Source organism: Phyllostomus hastatus, unplaced genomic scaffold (genome assembly GCF_019186645.2).
Source record: "Phyllostomus hastatus isolate PE091 unplaced genomic scaffold, TTU_PhHast_1.1 phas_contig_40, whole genome shotgun sequence".
Lineage (NCBI taxonomy): Eukaryota > Metazoa > Chordata > Mammalia > Chiroptera > Phyllostomidae > Phyllostomus > Phyllostomus hastatus.
The window spans coordinates 61,301,348-61,322,870 of record NW_025333872.1 but is presented as its reverse complement, the minus strand read 5'-3'; positions in this window follow the sequence as shown (position 1 = coordinate 61,322,870).

Below are 21,523 nucleotides of genomic sequence, written 5' to 3'. Positions count from 1 at the left end.
TTCTGAATGTGCCACTAGTATAATGCTATCATATTAACACAAGCTTGAATCATTTATTGGATATTTTTCTGTGATGATTTTCTAATCTGTGCACTTGTATAACTAATAGTGTACTTGGGAGAGGAATGGTTGGCCCCACCACCCCAGATAACAAATCAGAATGGCCCTGAGTCATCTTAGGTGGGGTACTGTTGGCTAATTTGTCACTATTTTGATGAGACTTTCTCTGCAGTAAAATTGTAGTTACATACTTAAGAGTGACCTTGAGAGTCATAGAATTCCTTTCTTGGCTTCTCAGCCAACCCAGGCAGGTATGGAGATGAAAGCCCAGGTAGTGATTTGCGGTCTTAAGTCACATAATGGAGTGTTTCCATTTCTAGCTCTGTTTGCTATTGACCAGTTGACTGTAGAAGAATTTCCTGGTGTTTAAAACACCAAAGTGGTGTCTTCTGAGTGCAAAAAAAAAAAACAAACATAAAACAAAAAACAAACAAACAAACAAACAAAAAACAACAACCGAAACTGACTTTTAACCTCTTATCCCTGCTTTGTAAAAAGTGAAGGGTATGGACATGTGCTTTACAAATGGCTTTGCTGTTCCTCCATTGAGAGGAACTTCCCAAATGGCCATCTTCAGGTCAAGCAGGCCAAATCTGAAGACAAGGCCAAGGACGTCGTTCATCTCAGCAACCACCAGCATGGAAGACTGTCACTCCAAGTGAAAGGTAGATGGTCACAGCCTCAGGACCAGATACATTTTACTGTGGTTCCACTTGAGATGGATGGAAGCCTACCTGACCAAAATTACCTGGGATATATGCAGCTCCCAGAGATTCAGCCTTTTAGTTAATGAGCTAAACTTTTCTCATGGAACCATCTCTGGGAATGTTAACTCACTGTAGCTCTATCTACCCCTCACACCTTAGTGTGACTTGATGAATGGAGATAGTGAGATCGAACTGACCCAGGAAATGGCAAGTGGGCGTGGGGAGTCTATGTAAAGGCTCTGTCTTCCAGAGAGCACCCCAGTGAAGGACCTTATTGTTGATATTTCAGGAAAGAGAAAGCAAGATCAAGGGGGAAAAGGAGACTGAAGAACAAAAATGAAAAAATGAGTTATTGTACTATGTCCCAAAGACTAATGTAGGGTTGCTGAGCTCGACAGGAAGAAACACCTTGTAAGTATATATTATATTTATTTTAGTTTCTCCTTTTCGCTCTCCTCCTCCTTCTTCCTTCAACCTAAATCAGCATTTTCTAAGAAAATTTCCTGAGTCCCAAATGACCAAAAGTTTGCTTTGACTGAAAACATGTATGGAGAAAGTTACTTATGAGCTCTAACTACCAAGGACAAAGATATTGTTGGGGCCCCTTTCATGCAAAAAAACATTTGAAAATTGTCCCTATTTGGAATAGAGATTTTTAAAAACAGGTTTATTAAGTTATAATTCACATGCCACATAAAACACCTATTTAATGTGTTTAAAAACCCAAATTTGAAGCTCTAATTGGCTTTACTAATCAATTCATGAATTGGGCAGCATCTTATCCAGCAACTAGAAGGGTGCTCAGAGGCCTTGTACAACCTGAAAGGTTTTTATAAGAAGAAGGGTAGGGCAGGGGAGCTGTTAACAAAAGAAAAGAAAGAATTATTCTTGAACATCTTTTCTTTGGGAGAAGGGTTATCTTGCAGATTGCCTCTTCTTTGGGGGGTGGGAAGGATGAATAGGGCCCATGACAGATTACTTGATTGGTGCTTGATCAGAAAATTCTAGACTGGTTGATTAAGGGGCTATATTTCTGGGAGATGTTGAAACTGCTATTAGATAAGGTATCACATGGGCTTTGGGCACAAGTGACACCATTTTGGGCCTTTTGCTTTAACAAAAGTATATTTGGTTTTTGTTATATTCCATTATTAATTTAAAAAATTATGGTAAGATATATGTAACAAAATTTGCCATTTAAACTATTTTAAGCATACACTGAATATAGTTTAAAATCATTTTTAATAGGGGAACTCTATGACTTACCACTTGCTCGTAAATATAAATCTGAATGGAAAATAAATATATTGGAGTTTAAAAGATCATTTAAAGAGACCCGCTGAAATAAAAACTTCTGTAAGTGAGCAGCACATCATTAACCATTCTTAAGAGACTCCATCCTCAGTCAGGTGGCTCCCAGGGGCCTTACACATCCCAGCCTCCCTCAGCACCATCTTCCCAGCAATACTGCTCCAGGATCACTGCCATAAAGAGAGAATTCTTCAGAAGGAGGGCATTTCTCACAGCTTCCCCACAGGCAGGTTGCCTAGCAAAGTTCTGGGTGTTGAGGAATGATTAAAGATAGGGAATATTTAAAATGGAGCCATTTTAATCAAGCTGCTAAAATTATTAACATTGTGAAGGTTACGGCAAGAGGAAAAACTCTATTTTTGTTCTAACTAGCCTGTGAACTTAAACCTTTTTGAACTTTCCAGTCCTGCATCAATGCCTAGATATACATCTGACCTCCACATAAGCCTCTGACCCTTAAAGGACACATATCTCCAGACCATCTGACATCCGTTATTCAGACCACCAGATGTGACCAGAACTCCTGGCACCCATCCTCCAGGCCACCTAGCATCTGCCGTCCAGACTGATAACTCTCCTGGACCAATCCTGGGGCTAAAAATGAAGGACTGATTATTTTCAAGAATGCACGTTTTACCAAAAGAACTCTTAGCTTTTCTTTCTTCTTTGGAATGCTTCTAGGTTTTTTGCCTAGCTATGTTCTCAGACCCTTGAATAAATCTTCATCATTTATGTATCAAGTATCTGTCTAACTAGAGGTTGCTGAATGGAGAGTAGGAGCCAGGGCAGGAAAGGTCTAGTCTGAACTATGACGGGGGTGGGGGCAACGAGGAGAGTGCGAAGGCAGACAGAGCACCGTGTTCCTCTCAGAGGCCCGGAGCCTCCAGGAGATGACCTGGCCAGGTTCAAAGAAGAGTTGCATGTTTACTTATTTATTTTTTATTGTTGTTCAAGTACAGTTGTCTCCATTTCCCCCCCACCAGTCCTCCTATCTCACCCATCCCCTCTTCCCATGCTCGATCCTACCCCCTTTAGCTTTGTCCATATGTCCTTTAAGCATGTTTAAAATTATAGCATGAACATGGCAGTGTAAATATTGAAATGCTTCAGATAAAAACGTCCTTGCTGTTCCTGGCCTCAGAGAACTGTAAGTGAAAGCAGGCCCGTTTGCCTGCCTTTACAAAAGCCCATACTTGAGGGCAGGTGCGGATGTAAAGGAAAGTGGTTTATTTTCAGGTGCCAGTCACCTGGGAGATGGGGCACTCAGGTCTTAAAGCCCATCTACACATCCTAGTGGAGGCAGAAGTTTTTATAAGGAGGGGGAGGGTGTTGAAAAGTTCTCTATATGCCAAGAAGCATGGTCCATTCTGATAAGGCAAGTGATGCTCTGGTGTGCATCATCCTGGATTCACGTCATCCTGGCTCCACAGCCGAAGGTCAGCAAATCTCCCGGACCTGGGATGCCTGAAGGTTGGAGTCTGTGTCTTTTGAAGTTAGTTCCCAGGATTCATATACAAACATACTGCTCATCTACAAGCTACACTTTAGTCGAGTCAGCACTTACAGAAACGAGGTGAAAGAATGGTGGGGTGGGTTCAATTTCCCACTGTTACAGAACTCCCCTGTCCCCTCTCCCACCTGAGCCTGTTTCAAGGCCCCTCAGCTTCTCCCCCAGCACCCATCCTTCTGTGAAGCGATCCTGCTGTCTCTCTTTTCTGTCATAGTTCATCATCATCTCAACATTATTTGGTGCTTAGTCATGTGTCGGAGTAATACTGCTTGTTTTCTTCTTTTACTTTTATGTAAATACCCCATTTCCTTTGGTGGGATAAACCTTTCAATCAGAGGCACCACTTTTATAATTTTGGCACCCCCCACAGTTCTTGGCATGGTGCCATGTCTGTAGTACCTGAGTAGTTCTTGCCCAAGAGTTTTGTTTGTTTTTTTTTAATCATAATCACTTGAGCATTCTTTAAAAGTATCTGTACATGGTCCAGATCATAGGAACCTGGCTTATCAGAGTGTTGAGGAAGCTCTCCAAACATACCCTGATGAATAGCCCTGGCTAGGAGCTGTTCCATTATGGGGTCTATTACTCCAATTGTTGACTGCCATTGATAACCACTGTCTGATGCTTCCCTGGTTCAAGATTTCACAGTAGCATGATTTTTAGGTTTTGTCCAAATTAGAAATAACAAGAACTAACAATTCCTAAGCAGTTCCTAGGTGTTGTCATAAGCATGTGAGATATACTGTCTCTAAATCCCACAACAAATTTGATTATCTTATTTATACAGAAAAGGAAACTGAGGTTTGGAAACTTGCTAGTCACTTGCTAGAATAATGTCAGGCTCTACAGCTAGTAAGTAGCAGAAGCAGGACTCCAACCCAAACCCCAACCTTCCTGGCGAGTCAAGATGCTGAGCCAGGAGGGCAGATCCCAGGTGAAGTCCTTGGGTTGCTCCATCTACGTGTTTACCGTGGACAGGTCTCTAACATCAAGAGATGCCTCAACTGGATGCAGTTTTGTCCCAGGTATAATGACATGTAATCCAAAACATACCAGGGTAAAAGGCCATACATTATGAATTTTTAAAAACCTTATTTTGTAATATCTTATACTTCAGATTGATCAAGAAGGCCTTCAAGGTCAAGTAGTAGCTTTGTACTGGAGGAAACAATGCTTGATCCACAGCCCAGAGCAAGCACACTGGTCCTCCCTGAGCTATTGTAATTAGTCTGTTTGCTTGGAGCACTTGAAGCCGAGTTTAAAGGGCTGCTAACTAAAGCCTCATTCACTTAAGGGCTCTGGGCCTCTCTAGGAGAGATGTCAATTACTGCTGTGCAAATTGTATCCACCTCTTGGAAAATGGCAGTGAGCTGTCAGTATGGACACAAGATGAATCACAGAACTCAAGAAAGGTAGAGAAGTATTTGGAAAAGCAAACTTTCAAGGAGCTGAATGAACCTGCAAGCATTATAGCCTTTAGCTTCTTCATCTTTCACATCAGCTAAGTACATGATGCTGTAGAAAGAAAGAAATCTTTTTTAGATCCTATGACCTGTGCATAACTTTCTCAATTTTCTTTTTGATATCATTTGCTTCTGTCTTTAAAAAGTGCTGAAGCATAAATGCTATTCTAAACTGTCACCTGTGGAAATGCTTTTAAAATTATTTTGCTACCAAAAATAAACAAATGAAAAATAAATTTTTTTTTGCTTATGTTATTGAACCATGGGTTTAGAAGCCAGACATGGAAAACAAATAATCCATTCAGGGTAGATATTAAGTACTCGCCTACAATGTTTGGGTTAGCAGAATATCAACATCAGTGTTTTCCAAAGTGTGGGCTTCAGACCACCTGCCTCAAATCTCTTTCAATGAACAAATTCCACCCAAGACCACCTGAACTCAGCTTTCTGGGAGAAAAGTGCAGTTGTCTGTATTTTTAATCAGCCTCCCATGGTTCTGTAGTGCATTGAAGATCTTCCTATGCTTTTCTCATTGTGAATGGCGCTGGGCCACCAGTCACCCATGCTTTTTCTCAGTGATCCTCCTTGCTGCCACTGTGGGGCTCCTACTTTGTGTGTATGAGCCCCACTGGGAATATGGTAAGCCTATTGGTTATTTTTTTAGTTTTAAGTTTTATTTTTCAATTACAGTTTACATTCAATATGACTTTGTATTACTTTCAGGTACCCATGAATCATTTCTTAGAGTAATGTTTACAAGTGCATAAATAAAATACTTAGGGTTACCAGAGAAACAAATTGTACTGAAATGCAGCTATCGAAGAAAAAATGCTGTATCTATCATTTTAATGAATATGTAAAATAATAATACTTAGTGGTATTTGTAATAAGCCCAAACTTTCAAAGCAGTAATGAGCATAAATGATAATTTGATATTTTTAACAATTGATATATGTATGACTCTGTTAATGATTTCTATTTCTGTTATTGTAATTGCTAATGTAGTTAAAGGATAATGAAAATGAAGATGTGATCTCCCCTCCCCGCCTCATGTGAGTTCATGAACTCCCTGAATTCTAACCTTGAGTTAATATACCCCTTGAATTCAAGCCCTAGCTTAAAATTTCCCTTCTAGAGATGGGTAGATGGTAGTCATGTACAAACTTTTGTTGCTTCTCAGTTCAAATATGTCACACCTAAGAAATTTCTTCTCTACGGACTAGAGAAAAAGAGTCTACTAAATAAGCACATAGCAGGGCAGCAGACACACAAAGGTACTGTTCTTACTTGCACTGGAATCATGTTGGGTGTCTGACCTTGTAGAGACTTCTTACCTGCCCATTTTGAGACCGATGGTGTGAAGTTACAGACAGGTGTTGGACGGGAGGTTTGGACACCACTCAGGGCAGTTTCTCCCCTTGGATCTTCACTCTTAAAATCTCTGGAACAAGCTTTCTCCACAGCTTTTTCCCACACTGAGTTGGAGAGGATGAAAAAGATTGCTTACCTTATCCTGGTAGAAGATTGTCCTAGGTCCTAGAGGTAGGGGTCTGAAATAGGAGCATGAAAATAAACCAAAGGTGCATGTATTTTTAAACCCTTCCCCACAGCTGCATCATTTTAGGATTCACACCAAAGGGCTTGTAGCTGCCTCAAGCTCTGAAGGTAAAAGAAGTGCCGAGAACCCAGAGGAGCCATCTTTTTGGTAGAGACTTAGGTCTGCTCACACTTGGTTCCCATTATGGTGCAGAATTGCTGAGCGAATGTGGGTCCTCTAGTGTGACCTCTACTGTTCCCTTAGAAGTGACCCCTCAGTGGCCTCCTGATGATGACCTTGCTCACCTGGGGTGCTGAAGGCACATTGATTTGGGAGTCAGGAAGCAGGTTCCTGGTGGGACACTGTGTGACAAGAGCAGTGTCTTCTCTCTCCCTGCCTCAGTTTCCTCAGCTAGAATCAAGAGACTTTTATTAGGACATCTTTGTATTCAGTGACTACAGTATTTCCCAGGGCTGCTGTAGACTGGGTGGTGAGGGAGGGACCTGTTCCAGGCCTCTGTCTTTGGCTTGTAGATGGCCATCTTTCCGTGTGCCTCTTCATGTCATCTTTTCCCTACCTGTGTTTCTGTTTCTGGGTTCAAACCTCCTTATTTTATATGGACACCAGCCATTTTGGATTAGGGCCTGCACTAGTGACCTCATTTTAATTCAATCACCTCTGTAAAGACCCTACCTCTGTATAAGGTCACATCCTGAGGTTTGGATATAAACTTGTAAATTTTTGGAGGGAGGCACACGAAATGCAGCAGTTAACAGTGATTTTTCAGACCTCCTTTACATTAGATGATCTTAGATACAGATAATAGTTCGGTCTCCCTGAGGCATAACTCGATTCTGAGGCTTTCCTACAAGGCAGAGCCAGTACACCCGTTCCTGAGGTGCTCAGAGGACTGAGCCTGTCCTCAGCAGCTAGCTCTTTGCGGTGCCCAGAGGAGACTTGTGAGAAAGCTCCTTCCTTACCCCGTAGAGAAGAGGCTAGGAAAATGTGGTTTTCTTCTTCAGGAAACCACAGACAGAGGGGCCTGGAGTGTCATCATCACGACAGAAGGAAACAGAAAAACCTTCCCTATGACAAATCCAATTGCAGCTTGGTTCTGACTCCGTGCTGGGGAGAGGCACACAGTCAAAGAGCAGTTTTCCAGCAGAGAGGAGGGTCATGGTCCCACCCGACCCACACCCTTGCAGCCTCACCTTAAATACACAGAGCCAAACACTGTTTGTTGGAGGAGAGTGCCGTCCTGGAGACATCACCAGCTTTCACACGCTCACCTGGATTTTAGCAGTAAATTGCTGGGCGTTCTCATAGCTTGTTATTTACTTTACCACACTTTATCAGAGTTCATAAACCATCTGCTTGGTTTTCCTGTCAATTTCAGTGTGGGTTAATGAAATTAAAAAAAAGAAAGAAAGAAACTAGGTGCCAAAGTGTGAAATTTCTCATCTATAAAACAAAAAGACAAAATAGCTGACTTTCTAAGCTAAAACATGTTCTGTCTGTTGTAGAACAATGCTAAAAAAGTTTTTAAAGCAAAATCCAAATGAGGAAATGTCTTCTAATTACCAAGGAATTTTTGAATAATTGATGGAATATAATGGCATAAAGTCTTATGGGACTGCTTTCATAGATGTCTCTGTGTTCACATGTTACCTTAGATATGTGCCACAATTTAGGATATACAGACAATTAAAAGTTATCTTAAATTATATTGTGCTACTGTGAGGTAAAAGCAATTTTAAATCTCTTCAAACTATGAATTTTCAAGTTCTAAATTTTTACATTGAAATCTATCTACAACTCTGAGCCAAGCGTGCTATTTCCCCTCGCCCCCCACCCCAAATAAGATCTTGTCACTTTTCTCCATGACATGCTTCCTTAACTCACTTCTTTTTCTAAATTGAGTTCAATGATTTTGTTCTCATTCAGGCTGTGCACAGTCTAAATTCCAGCTTGATTTCTTATTTCATTTTTTTAGTTTATACTCTTGTGTTTGCTTTGGGGAATATTTTCCTTTTTACATATATACATCTTTTTTCTTTTTTTGCTTCATGCTTTCTTTTCATATTATTTATAGAAAAGGTGGCTGTAATGTACACATTCAGTAGTCTCTTTCTGTATCATTCTACTGTTAATCTCAACACTGCAACTCCTTGCTTGTTGGCCACTTTCGTTTTTGTCTGACCTAGATACCTAGATTGTAAGCTCCTCAGGGTAGGGATCTTGTCACTTGGTGTTTTCTAGTGTGTTCTAGAAACTTCCTACCAGACTTTGAATAATCATAATATGCAGGCATAATTAGATTATACATCTGTGAGTAGCAATATATCCTGCAGATCACATTTTATAGCAGGGTTAGGGTGTGGTCAAGTAGCACTGTTAGCGAGAGGTGGAGAAAATGATTAAGCAAAGAGAAAATTGGAAATAAGTTTATTAAAAGGATAAGCAGACCCAAACCTCTTGCAATGTGTCTGTTAGTGCCAAAGAGAAGTTGCAGGTAAACTTTCACACGCTGGAGAAGACATATGCTTTAAGAGGCATAGTGAATAGAATAAACAAGAAAATGAAAGAGCCATGGCTGCTCCTTTGGAGCTTGTTGGAAAAGCAAAAACAGAATAACCCCTGTTCCTTAGGGATAGTGAGTAAAAAAGTATCTGAAAAACATGGTGATATGCGTTGCCCCTCTTGGAAACAATCTGACTGGTCTGACCCAAGTGAGCTTCTTTCCTGTCTTTACATTGTTGTGTCTGGAATCTCCATGTGTCCCAGGAGGCTGGGAAATGATGCATTAGGAACGAATTTGGAGACACATTCATGCCATCTCTAGTGCTGGATCACTTCTGATGACTTCTCCATGGGCTTTCTGAAATCAACTGAGTGGCCATCTTCAAAATCCTCATTAGGTATCTGGGAACCAGTATTTATAAATAATGAAAGATGTCTTCTACTCTCTTTTTCAAAAAACAAAATAAGAGAAATGAATGCAAAGTTCTTTAAACATTGGAAGAATTTAGAGTTAAGAAATTAAAGAATTAAAAAAAAATGTTTATGGCAAAAAGAAAGCTCTCCCTGTGGGGGTTGCCTGTGGTGATTGTGGTTTCTGGGAAGCCGCATTTTGGTCACCACCTCTGGGCTATTGCTGCAACCACCACCTGGGAGCTGTGGCGTGGAATGTGGTTCTCCGTCAGATCCCTACTGCCCAGATGGAGTGTCTCAGAGAGCTGTTCAGACACTGGGGTTAGGATGTCCAGGCAAAGCTATGTGGCATGTTATTTGTTCTGAAAGTGCTCTTGAGTCTCACTCTCTCTGGGAGTGATGTCGTGGGGTCTGGAGGCGCTGTCACCTGGGTTGACTCAGGTAGCAGAAGAATTAGTGACCCCTCACAGTACAGTGTGACCTCCCTGGGAGGGATATCAGTAGCCTCTGCTGAAGTCTGGGGAAGATCTCTCTCCAGAGGAGCAAACAGGCACAAAAAGACATAAAAGGGGCAACACAAAAGATGTGAACTTGCCAGCTTTCCAGGCAAAATTTCTGAGGTGACAGGTTGGCGGAGATTCACTAAGCAGCTCAGGCAAATCTCCATGATGCTAGGCCTGTAGGGGCCTTAGACCCTTTTAAGGTAGCCTAAAAATCAAATAAAAATAATGTATGGTATGGTGTTGTGGACTTAGAATGTTTGCACACACCTCCCCCCTTCCCTTCCACGTCCATGTGTTGAAATCCTAACTCCCAATGTGATGGCATTTGAGAAATAATTAGGTCATGAGAGGGGAGCCCTTATGAATGGAACTGGAGCTCTTATAAGAAGAGGGCTTGCTGACTCTCTCTGCTTTCCACCACATGCAGAAATATGCTCATATATGAGAAGAAAGCTATTTACAAGCCAGGAAGTGGGTTCTCACTAGTCACTGGATCTGCCTGTACCTTGATCTTGAACTTCCCAGTCTTGAGAAATGTGCGAAATAAATATTTGTTGTTTCAGCCACTCAGTCTATGGTATTTTTGTTATAGCAGCCCAAACTGACAAAGACATAGAGTATGTTCAGAACCCCGTGGGAAAATGTTCACTTATGCTTTTGGCTAAGACAGGATAAGAAACTAATTTAATATATTTGGGAACAACCTGAACATGACAGGATTGAAAGTAGTATAAGAAATAAAACCAAGAACTCTCTGATTTAAAATCTTCCTGTTTTTTATTTTTGTGTGAATCCTACCTACTATCTGCAAAAGTTCTTGATTAACCAATCAGGAAATTTACACTCTGAAAATATTACATGAGATTACTACTTTTGTTATTGTTTCTGAGTCAGTGATGTGTATGTATACATATATACACATATAAACACACAAGGTGGGGAGAGAATAGGTTTATAGTTGTAAGTATATGAAACACAGAATTCATTCTTGTATTATTTTCTATTATTGTATTATTTCCATCTGAACAACTGTAAACCTACTTGCACCCTACCCTTTATGTATGTAAGTGTGCATATATGTATATATGTATATAAGGTCTGTCCAGAAAAAGTCCAGCCATTGTTAATGTAATGAGAATGGTGTACATGGCATCAATATAACCTGGCAGTCAAGGAGAGTGGACTGGAATGCACATTCATGAAGAATGATGACTTCATTATACTACTCAGTAGATGCTGTTGAGTGAGCATGTGTACTGTGTGACCATCACATGCAAATGACTGAATGAATAGAGCAACAAATCTTCATCAAGTTTTGTATTAACTTGAACATTCCTCCAAAGAAACTATTGGGATAATTTGGAAGGGTGCAGCTATGGGCAACTGGTGATTGGTAGCTTCATCACTACAATGTGCCCACTCATGCATCAAATCTCGTGCAGAGTTTTTTGGTTCAACATCAAATCACTCAGGTGACTCAGCCCCACTACAGCCCAGCTTTGGTGCCCTGTGACTTCTGTCTTTTCTCAAAACTAAAATCACCTTTCAAAGGGAAGAGATTTCAGGCTGTCAGTGAGATTCAGGAAAATATGATGGGGCAGCTGATGATGACTGAGAGAACTGTGTGAGGTCCCAAGGTGCCTACTTTGAAGGGGACTAAGGTGTCATTGTCCTATGTACAATGTTTCTTGTATCTTGTATTTTCTTCAATAAATGTCTCTATTTTTCATATTACATGGGTGGATACCTTCTGGACAGACCTCATATATGTGTGTGTGTGTGTGTATATATATATATATTTAAGCATGTCACAGATATGGAACAGTTTTTTCTCACTATAATCAAGCTTTGTTCTCTCATATCAAACATTAGTAATTAAAAAAATTTTGCCAGCTTTGTGGTTGTTTGTTACATAATTTCTTTCCTGTAAAATAAGCCACAAAACTCAGCTGGTATTACTTTATTTTCTAAACATGAAGTCTAAGCAAGTGTAGTTTAAAATTCTCAGTAATTAAAAAAACTTAAAATTGAGATTAAAGTCACTAATCTCAGATGACCAAATGGTAATTATTAAAATTAGAGATATGTTAAGATATATAACCACTAAAAAGTTGAAGACACAATTTCTGTAGCACGATTTCTGTAGCTCAATTTCTGAACAGGATGTTTTGAAATTTTTTATGATTATTACATCATAGTTTAAAGAGGCCTTAGCAGATGGGATTGTTACCTCTTTTTGTAAACCTATTTGAAATTTATGTGGTTAAAAAGTAAGCCTTCTTGTGTTTTATTACTATAAGCAGTTTCTTCATAGATGTTTCTTATAGAACCCAAAACAACACTGTTTATCACACAAATTTCTTATTTTCTTGTTAGATTGGGCAAGGCTTAGGACACTCAAAGCTTCGGAATTCAAAATGACACAAGATGTTTGAAGTGTTGCAGAAGTATTTATTTGGGTTTTTACTTGTGAACTATGGAGGAGTAAGTAGATTTTTGTATGTAAATATGTGTAGCTACACACACGTCCAATTACATACATTTCTTCTCTCTATAATTAGCATTTCTTTTCCATTCTCTCCAGGCATGAATTGTGTACCTGATCACATGTTTCTTCCCTGGGACTCCATGGAATATAAAGCATGTAAGAGTTGAGGAAGATTTTTGGGCCTACGTTTGGTGACAGATCCTTGGGATAAATGCATTATGTCTGTTGTATTTGCAGTTCCTCAGTTCGTACAGAACCAGCAACCTTCCTACATTACCTTTAAGATTAATATCAACACCTTCTTCAGGGGGCAAGATGCCATAAATCTATGCTTTGTAGGTCTAGACCAGCAGGAAGCCTTCCCTGACAATGCTCACCCCTTGGAAATAACTCATTCTTTTCATCCCCTCGGTACTTTTTCCAGTTGGATTTAGTTTTTTTCTACAACTTCCCTTTTCAACCATCACAATGTGGTTTTGTCCTCACTACTTTCCCACAACCGTTCTTTTCAAGGTTACAAACCATCAAAATTCTTGTCACCAAATCCAATAAACACTTGTCAGTCAGCCTCATTTCTGTTCACAAGTCGTCAATGTTGTTGATCACCCAGTCAACCCCCTGTGCTCCTGCGTTAACACTCGGGGTTTGTTTGCCTCTCAACTCCATGGGTATTCCTCTTTCTTCAATCCTTCTTCATTGGGTTGCCTCACAAACCCACTTTTGGTTCAAAATTTGCTGTCTTGGTTAGTGACAGGACCCGTCTACCATGATAGTGTGGCTGGTATGATCTCGTTCAATAGACAAGGTAGTTAGACACACCTGGCTCCAAAATGTGCCTTTGCCACTTTGTGTGCTCTTGTGAAAACTACGTCTCTGACTCTAAACTTCTTCTGAGGTTGAGATAGTAATAAGCTTGTCATAAGATTATTATGAAGATTAACTAAAGTCATGAATATGTACAGCTAGCACAATGCCTAGTACCTAGGAAGAATTTAATAAATGTTTGGCTCTTCTTAATTTTTGTCATAATTGCCCTAAAGAGAAGCTTGGAATCATCCTAGAATCTTCTCTTTTTATTGTTAAACTCCATTAAAGAACCGTTTACAAAGTACTATTTATTCAGCCTTCTAAAACGTTTAAAATGTATCACCTGCATCTATTATCATGCTTGCATTATTTATTAACTGGATCATTGCCAAAGTTTTCCTGACCTACTTAAACCAACTACCACTATGCAGCTAAAATACAGTTTTAAAAATGCAAATCTAATCTTGACTGGGCCCAATTTAAGTCTATCTTCCAGCGGCTCTTTGCATCGTTCACTGCGATCTCCATGGGAGAGGGGATGGAGTGCGCCCTGGCCTGGCTCTGCCTTATCCCTTCACAATGAACTCCTAATGCTCCCCACCGCAAGTCACACCTGGATTTCCTCGGAAGTGTCGAACTCTCTCCACTTCTCACATGTGGTTCTGACTCTTTAAACTGCTCTTCTCAGTCTCACCTGATTCTTCTGGCTAACCCTTAGACTTTCTTTAAAGCAGGGGTGTCAAACTCATTTTCACGGGGTTGTGGCGGGGGGGGGGGGGGCTTGCGGTTGCTTTCAAAGGGCAGAATGTCATTTTAGGACTGTATTAATGTAACTACTCCTTAACAGTTAAGTAAGAGCTTGGTGCTGCCGCTGGGTAGAAACAAGGTGTCAGGATGGATAAAACAAGGCGGAGGGCCAGATTCCACCCACGGGCCCTGTGTTTGCCACCTGTGTTTTGAGGTTAGCTCAGGCTTTATCTCCTTTCAGAAGGTATCTGTATGAGCCTTCCTGGTTTAGGTGCTCTTCCTTCCTCTGTGCTATCCATCACCATGCACATATTGTGGCCACAGCATGGATTACTTAATTTTTTTCTCATTGATTTAATTGTCCAGCTTCTCCACTTGGGAACATGTTATCTTCTGGGTATAATATATGCCTTATACAGACTATGTCTCCATTTATGTATGTTGAATTAATGGAATGATGAAAAATTCACTGGATTGGCTTGAATGTTGAGTGAATGAATGAATAAATAACTTCATATTTTCAGTGTGGGCCAGACTGGCAGGCATTCAGTTATTTTCACAGCTTGTTTTCAATATTCATGTCCTCTTTTCTCTATCTGCCTTCCTTTCCTGAGTTCAGTGCCCAGACTCTGAGTCTCCCTAGTACCCCATACATGCCTCTATATTAAAACTTGTCACCATGTTTCTGACAAAGGATTGACGTAAACTAATGTCAATGTCATTTCTCACTAGAGTGCCACTCCTCAGTGAGCTCTAGAGCCATGGCCTTGTCTGGTTTATCAACTATGTTTCTGGATATTGCTATTAACCCTATATAAAGATGAAGAAATCTACTTAGAGAGTATAAGGACTTGCCCAAGCTTATAAACTTATTCAGTGTCTGAGAGTTGAAAATAAAGTAGAAAAAGAGTCATAATATATTTATTTCAAATTTTATTCATATAACTGCTAGATTTAAATTAATAATTATAGTCTAATTTTTTTTTTGGTCCTTAACTGATATATACAATTCTCATTAGACATTTTGGATTAATATAATTTTTTTCTTTTAACAATGACATACAAATATGAACTACCTGTGTATGATCAGTGAGAAAAAAGAAAAGTTTTACTTGTGTTTTGTTCATTTATAGACTATTTCATGTTGTTGTCCATAATAGTAAATGAAGTACATATTATTTTTTCTGAGACAACTATGTTCAAGAGCTGTAATTGACCACAGAAGAAAAACACAAATATACTGTGATAAAATTAATTATTTCACCCAAGTTAATATTGGGTATTAGGTGACAAATTACTTTTATTTTGCTTTTTAAAGAAATTTCTTTCATTAAAACTTTGATTCAAATCTCTTTTTCTACCATATTAAAAGTGGCTTCTAGAAAAAGGCCTTGTGTGGGTCATTAATGTTCTCACCTGGACAAGTTTCCACCTTATCTTTCATGTCCTCTGTGTACTCTAGACAAATAAAACAGATGGGGAATACTATTTTGAGCCAAAGAACACAGTGAAGTTGGAAATAGTTGCCTCATCTAGTCACAGCCAAGTTTATTATTGTTGAGATAATAGATGCTAAAACACTACAGAATGGAAGATAGGGGTCCCTAAACACACCACTCTCTCACATCCACACCATTGGTCCTGCTGAGATCTCTGCATGCACTTCCCTTTGCTTTAGCTTGTGAACTTCTTTTTATCTTCAAAGCCTTAGGTTCTCTAGGAAGTTCTTTCCAATCTGCATCTGCAGAGAGACATTCCCTCTTTTGAGCAGCACACTTTGGGTGTAGTGCAGAGGTACCCGACACCTTGAACAATAGCTGTCTCGGTGCAATAGACTATGATTGTTTCACAACTGGATACTCAGAGCCAAGCTCAAGGTAAGTCTAGCATTCAGTGTGTTGAATAAATATTGAATGAATTTGAAGGTCTGTCCTTTGTCTGAGATGATGTAATATTTGTAATCATTGACTCAGATGATAATACCCTAAGCAATCAATTAGGTAATTAAAAAAAAATAAATACGAAGTTTCTTTGTATTTATCCCAAGTATAATGAATGTAATTATTATAAAACTCAGATAAATATTTTGATTGAAATGTGCTGCTCTGTGGAGCAAGTTGGAGGTAAAGAATGGCATAATGAACTCATAGACACAGGCAACAGTATGATGATTACCAGAGGAAAAAGAGGTAGGGTGAGGTAGAAAAGATTATAAGGGGGATAAATGGTGATAGAAAGAGACTTAACTTGGGGTAATGAGCACATAATACAATATACAGATGATATATTATAGAACTATACACCTAAAATCTATATAATTTTATTAACTAATATCACCCCTATAAATTCAATGAAAAAGAAATAAAAAGAAATACAGTGTATTGAGGATGGCATAACAGCTAAGACTGTGACCTGTAAAATCAGTATCCCTGGGTTGCAAAGCTAGCCTTGGTGCTCACAAGATTGGTAACACTGAGCCTCTCCTGTCTCACTTCCATTATTTGTAAAATAAGTACAATAATGTCCACCTCACAGACTTCATTAGCAAATTAGAAAATGTCAGCAAAATTCTCTGCTTGGTTCTCAATACATAGTAAACAATGGCTAAATGGTTTCTATTACTAGTGGGCCATGTGTTTCTGAGGCATAGCTTTGTTAAAGAACTGTGTGATTTTGGCCCACACAAATTATTTATGTTCTAACTCCCCTGGTGTGTACCTTGATCGCAGGGACTAGGCCCTGACCTCAGCCTCCTGCTGACAACTCTGAGCACAACTTCACTGATGACACTGAGCCTTACAGGACCCAACTAGAGTAAGACTACAATTGTCATTTCAAGGACATGTGTTTTCAGTGTCTCTCTTCCTTTTTCATTCACTTCTATCCCTGCCTCTTTCCTATTGCAAGACTTTCATCATAATGTTTGACGATAAGGATGAGAGAATCAAGAGATGGCCATATATGTTCATATCCAAACTTAGTTCCAGACATTAAATTCATCTTGTGTCCTAGGGTTTTGAATTGGATTTGGGATTGAAACACAGGGGGATTTAAGATATAGTATGTAGAGAAGAAATTAATATATAAAATTAAGTAGAAAGTTGAAACAGAGGTGTTAGCCCTACAAGCAGAATTCTGCTGTGACATAACGTGATGGAAACTGGAAAAAGCAAAACTGAGAAATAAGGTTAAAGGAAGACAGATTACTGCATCTGGAGAGATTAGGAGTACTTGGAGAGAACTCACAGAAAGGTGGCATGGAATAGAGGCCTTGAGACCTCTATGAGGGTCTATGAGAGAGGTGCTATGGTCCTAAGGCAGTTCCCTAACACCACTGAGCTCTATGTGTTACATCTGCAATATGAAGATATTAGTGGTCATCTTACCAGTTTTCTGGGAAGATTGAGAAAGAAGTTGCACCTAAAGCACCTGGCACTTCCCACTACACTCCCCTCAGCCCTGACTATGGGAGAAGAGGGACTCATCAAACTACTAAAATCAACAGAGATCTCAGAGTGAGAGCAAGATTTTCATGTCCAGTTTCTAGCCACTTTTTCTGATCCAGGCTTGTAAAGATATGGAATGGAAAATAAGATGAAGCGTTGTTGATATTTTAAGATAAAGGGTGCAAAGTGTTTACCAGTTGTATTTGTTATAGACTACTAACTGGAGTATTGGTTCTGATGGAGTGCTGGTAATCTCAGTCTCCAACTTAATTCCTGGCTCTAATTTAGGGATGAAAATGTCAAATGTGGAGTCCTATGGAGAACACTACTCCAGGATATATCTACTCTCTTCTTAGAGGTCAAGTGTCCACTTTCCTGACAGAGTGAGTCACCCTTGTTTGTCTGAACTATTTTGGAGAGACCACGCAGTTTGGTATGCTCTGATTTCCTCTACGTGCAGAGTGACCATGATACTTAAGTCATGAGTATTTAATCAAAGTGTATCGAGTATACATGCTTGAGAATGTAAATGAGTACTTAAAACAAATGGCAATAATTAGAATAGCACTATATGGATGACAATGTAAATTCAGTTGCTATTGATTTTATTTTATAGTGTTTAACTCTTTTCTAGAGAATTAATTTAGTTTACTTCAAAGTCATTGAAAACACTTGATTGAGGTCTTGTCTTGACTTACTTTAGTGCTCAGCTAAGTACATACTGAAAAAGGCAAAAGAAAACTGGTAGCAAACAATTGGATCACTGGACACGTATGAGCTTAAAGCAGCATTAGAAAAATATTTTACTGCTTTTTCATTAGTCATTCACTTTTTTAACTGTTTTAAATATCAGTGACTAAATATTGAAAGAAATGGATATTGATCAATAAGAAATGCTCTTGATCCTTGAAAACAAATGTTTGCTTATTTCTCACTTGTTATTTCTAGAGTCACCTGCCAGGGTACTTATTGGGTCTTTATAGAGAGGGCATCATATGAGAGAACCAATAAAATGAGAACATTTTATGACAAAAATTCAGCACAGTTCTTTTAAGGTACTCTTTCTCATTGAGTCCTGCAGGACACAAGGTAGTGAATTAAGGGAAAATAATATATTATGTTGATTATGCTATTACAGTTGTTCCCATTTTTCATCTTTGTCCCCCTCTACCCACTACCCCCTTTCTCCCCAGCAATCTTGCCCTTTAGTTCATGTCCATGGGTTGTGCGTATAAGTCTTTTGGATTCTCCATTTCCTATACTGTTCTTAACATCCCCCTGCCTATTTTCTACCTACAAACTATGCTTCTAAATCCCTCCCCCTGTTCCCCCGTTCTCCTCCTTTCCCCTCCCAGCTGATAACCCTCCAAATGATCTCCATATCTATGATTATGTTCCTGTCCTGGTTGTTTGTTTAGTTGTTTTTTGTTGTTGTTGTTGTTTTTTAGATTCAGTTGTAGATAGTTGTGAATTTATTGCCATTTTAATGTTCATAGTTTTGGTCTTCTTTTTCTTAAGTAAGTCTCTTTAACATTTCATATAATAAAGGCTTGGAGATAATGATCTCCTTTAGCTTTACTTTGGGAAGCACTTTATCTGTCCTTCCATTCTAAATGACTGCTTTGCTGGACAAAGTAATCTAGGTTGTAGACCCTTGCTTTTCATCACTTTAAATACTACTTGCCAATACCATCTAGCCTGCAAAGTTTCTTTTGAGAAATCAGCTGATAGTCTTATGGGAATGCCTTTGTAGGTAACTCTACTTTCTCTTGCTGCTTTTAAGATTTTCTCTTTAATTTAACCTTTGGCATTTTAATTATGATGAGTCTTGGTGTGTTCTTCTTTGGGCCCAACTTGTTTGGGATTCTCTGTTCTCCCTGGACTTCTATGTCTATTTCCTTCACCAAATTAGGGAACTTTTCTTTAATTACTTTTTCAAATAAGTTTTCATTTTCTTGGTCTTCCCCTTCTCCTTCTGGTAGCCCAATGATTCAGATATTTGTACATTTAGAGATATTCCAGAGGGTTCTTATACTATCCTTGTTTTTTTTTTTAAAGATTTTATTTACTTACTTTTAGACAGAGGAGAAGAGAGGAAAAAAGGGAGAGAAACATCAGTGTTCAAGGGATATGATTGGTTGCCTCTCACATGCCCCCATCTAGGGACCTGGCCTGCAACCCAGGCTCATGCCCTGACTGGGAATCAAACTGGTGGCCTTTTCATTTGCAGACTGCCACTCAAACCACTGAGCCACACCAACCAGGGCTCCTTGTGTTTTTTTTTTGAAGTCTTTTTTCTTCCTGCTGTTTCGGTTGAATGCTTAATTTTTCCGTATGTTCAAAATTGTTGATTTGCATCCCAGCTTCTTCCTCTCCACTGATTGCTCCCTGTAGATTTTTCCTTATTTCACTTAGTGTAACCTTCACTTCTTCCTGGGTCTTTTTTATGTTGTTGCCACACTCAATGAATTCTTTGAGTATCCTGATCACAAATGTTTTGAGCTCTGCATCTGATAGATTGGTTATTTCCATTTTGCTTAGTTCTTTTGCTGGGGTTTTGTTCTGGTTTTTTTTTTTTTTGGTCCATATTTCCTTGTCTCCCCAATTTGGCAACCTCCCTGTGTTTGTTTGTGTGTATTAGGTAGAGTTGCTTTGACTCCCTGTCTTAGTAGCATGGCCTATTATAGAAGAGACATTTATAAATTGTGTGGGGCAGAGCTTTAGGTAATTGCCAGGGTGGGGCAACCTGCTTCACCACTTTGTGGCTTTTTGTCGGGGGAGAGAAGGAAGAGGGGACAATGTTGCTGCCTGGCTTATGGAGGTTTGTCCAGCACTCACCCCATTTCCTGTCACTTCACCTACTTCTCATACACGACTGATGCCCTTCCAGCTGTTGCACTGGTGGCGAATCCCAGAGTGGGTGAGTTTGCATATGTTTTAGGTCCCTGTAGGCCCTTTAAGCCAAGTCTCCTGAAAATCCAGCAGTTTCCTTCCACTGCCCTGACCCCCACTGATTTTTACAGCCAGGAGTTATGGGGATTTATCTTCCTGATGCTGAAACCCTGGGATGTGCAGTCTGGCCTTGGGCTCGGATCACTCACTTCTAAGGTATCCCTCTGGATTTTTATCCACCATATGTGAATGTGACATTGCCCATTACGCTGCAGCAGCCTGTCTGTGCCACGCTGTGTCTCCATGCCTCACCACCTGTCTCCACGACTCCGCCCCCTCCTATGCATTTGGATGAATATGGCTTCTTTAAATCCTTGGTTGTTAGACTTCCCTACACCTCGATTTTCTGATGATTCTGGGTGTTATTTGTTTTGAGATCTAGCTGTAATTCCTTCTATGGTTTCCTGAGGAGGTAAAGCATCTATGCCTCCATCTGGACTAGAAGTCAGAAAATAATTTTTAAAATATGTTCCCCTCACCGTTTCCCTGGGTTGTTTTGGAAACAAATAAATGGGTTGTTTGGCTTCTTTCATGCCCTAACTCATTTCCCATTATTCCCTAATTTCACATATTTGAGTCCAGAATATGTCTCTGTTTTTTCTTGTCTTTCTAGCTTCTGATAATTCTCCTAAATCAGGAATGTGGTTTATCTTTTTTTTTTCATTTTTCCTCTTTGTGGTTTCATCTGAAATGATTTGTTTACATAAAGAAAATACTGAGACATAATTATTGGAATTATGAAGAGAATCATGGAAAGATTCCAGGTCTAAAGGTCTGTGTGTGAGTCTTGACTGAGCCACTCACTTTGTAATCTTGGGAAACTGACTTATCTTCTCTGAACCTCAGGTTTCCCGTGCATGAAATGGGATGATGATACTGCACAGCAATTGTAAGAACTAAATGAGATATTGTCACATAAGCAGCACTGCTTTAAATTCCAATTTTAAAGATTTTAGATTTTTTTTTTAGAGTACAAGGACAGTTTCTCATTTTTTTTTTTCCTGTTCTCAGCACTTACCCATAAGCAGGTATATAGTGGGCCCACAGAAATGTGTTGATGG